Genomic DNA, 2,316 nt, shown 5'->3' on the forward strand with positions numbered 1-2,316 from the left:
TTCAAATGCAAATTTAAAACTACTGGCCCATCCAGTGGAACTTTTGTTAAGTTCTTTAACTCAGTGGTGAGAATAGCTTTTCGCAATTTTAAACGGTCCTTCATTGAATCCCTCTTATGGCTAATTGGACTCTTGTAATGGGCCAGGATTACTGATGTGCTTGCAAATGGGGAGATGGCTAAATGATCTAACTTTCATAGAGACAACCTTATACTATTGAACAGTTTTTGTTTTGCCTTTTCCCCCCCACACCAAACACATTTTCAATTCTCTGACACCAACAGGATGCTCAGTAATTCAGTTCAGTTCCTGGGCAAATGGAGTAGAGAAACTGAGATAAAATTAAACAAGGCCAGACAGTTTGGGCAGTTTACAGCCAGCCTGTGAAATGCAAGACCCAGTCTTCCCCAGTTAAGGACACTTGAGAACAAGTGGTTACTACCTCCCCTTCCTTACTGGAGAGTACACAGCTTAAACAACCCTGGAACGGCTAAGGCAGGATGGGAAGGGGAAGCAGGGGGGTTTTATCTCACCCACTAAACAAAGAAGTCAGCTGTTTCAGGACTTGCCAAACAAGACGCCAACCGTGTAGAAGGGGACTTCGCAACCTAATCTGGTACCCAGGATATCTGGCTGAGGAACCTTGATACCTATAGGAAAAAGGGTATAAGATGGTAGTTAGGCTTCTTTCTTTCCCACAAGCCCCTGAACTTTGGCCTTGGGCAAAGACAAAGATGCAGAATATCCCCCCCTCGTGCACTTACCCCAAAACAGTTGACCCAGCAGACACATTCCCTGTCAGGTGGCTCCGTTATACTATTTACTCACAACCGCCCCCCCCCCCAACCTTTCTGGTTCCACTTTCCCTTGTAAGTCTCTGCCAAACTCTGCTTACCTTTCCCTATAAAGGAAAAGCTTATTTCTGTTTGATTTTGAGAAACTTCCAGGTTTCTGAGCTCCAAGTGTTCTCCCTATAATTTTTTTGGATAGAGTCTCTCCTTATATAAGTCCGGATTTGCTTTTATTTGAAGCCAAGTGTAAATAATGCTATAATTATACCAGATGTCAATATCAGCATCAAGTCTACCCAGACAAAATGAAACTAAGAATTAAACAATTCTATTATGGATTTTGTCAATGCAAAGTAGGTGATCTGGATAATTTTGTGAATTATGAAAGTGCTTTTTTTTAAAGGTGCTATAAAAAGTGCTTTTTATAAACTGAGTTCCAAAGTGAAAGAAAGGCAAAAACACATTGGTTAAAAATTAACATTTGACTGCATACCAAGGAAAGATTTTTTTAGAATTAGAAATTGCTTCATTTTTTGAGCTTTAGCTTTAGTAGAATTACATTATTTTTATTTTATTTATCTCTCATTATTTAAACCTAACTAGGCATCATCCAGTTCAATATATTTATATATCTATACTTAAAATAACTTAGTTACTTTAATTTTTATTAGAAAATAAAAATATGAATGCTTCACAATGTTGGATGTCATCTTTGCACAGGGGCCATGCTAGTCTTCTCTTCCTATACACCCCATGTTAAAAAATATACATACATTTTTCAGGGGAAAAAATTAATTAAATATATATTTTAAAAAATTAATTCGAAAAAATAAGTATTTGAAAATTCTGTAGTGTAAGATTATTAAAGTTAGCTTTGAGAATTCTCATAAAATATGAGTAAGAGAGGCATGCTGCATTTCAGAGTTTGAACTGTCTGATTGGAGTAGTCAGTTACATTAGGAAAGCTAAGCCTTTTCAACTAGAAATGATTTCTGGAAGAATTTTATCAACTTGACATTCACAAAAGCTATTTTGGGTCATATATGACAAAGTTTCCCAAATATTTTAGTTTCTTGTGTCTCTTTAAAAGCCAAAAATGTGACATTAACCATCACTTGGTGAGTGTGTTTCTATGGAGACTAATATAAAGAATGTATATAAACTGCTTTCTAATAACCCAGCTTAGTCAAGAGCTAGAACTTTGAAGGCTTAAAGAAATAGAGTTTTTTAAAATATCTTAAATGTGTCAAGAAAGCATTAGAAAACACAGGGTCCCAGCTAAATCATGGCTAAATTCTTCCCAAGTGCTTAATATTTCAATATGGTATCTTGCGAGTAAAGGGAAAATCATGTGTTTTATGGAAGACATATCTAAGTAGTAGTATTGATATACTATCCTGAAAACTTAGGACTTTGACCTGAATTCTCCTTCAGATAGGTGGCTAGTTCATTTTTGCAGGGAACAGGACACAGGAGTGCATGTTGTTAGACAACAGTTATTATTTTTTCCCTCAAAGTAGAATTT

General features: G+C 36.1%; 1 pseudogene; it reads right to left on the minus strand.

The window, feature by feature from the left end:
- Positions 1–1,466: 1,466 nt before the first annotated feature.
- On the minus strand, positions 1,467–1,566 carry LOC148092959 (U6 spliceosomal RNA; annotated as a pseudogene).
- Positions 1,567–2,316: the final 750 nt, after the last annotated feature.

The sequence above is a fragment of the Miniopterus natalensis genome, chromosome 6 (assembly GCF_054644295.1).
Source record: "Miniopterus natalensis isolate mMinNat1 chromosome 6, mMinNat1.hap1, whole genome shotgun sequence".
In the NCBI taxonomy this organism is placed as follows: domain Eukaryota; kingdom Metazoa; phylum Chordata; class Mammalia; order Chiroptera; family Miniopteridae; genus Miniopterus; species Miniopterus natalensis.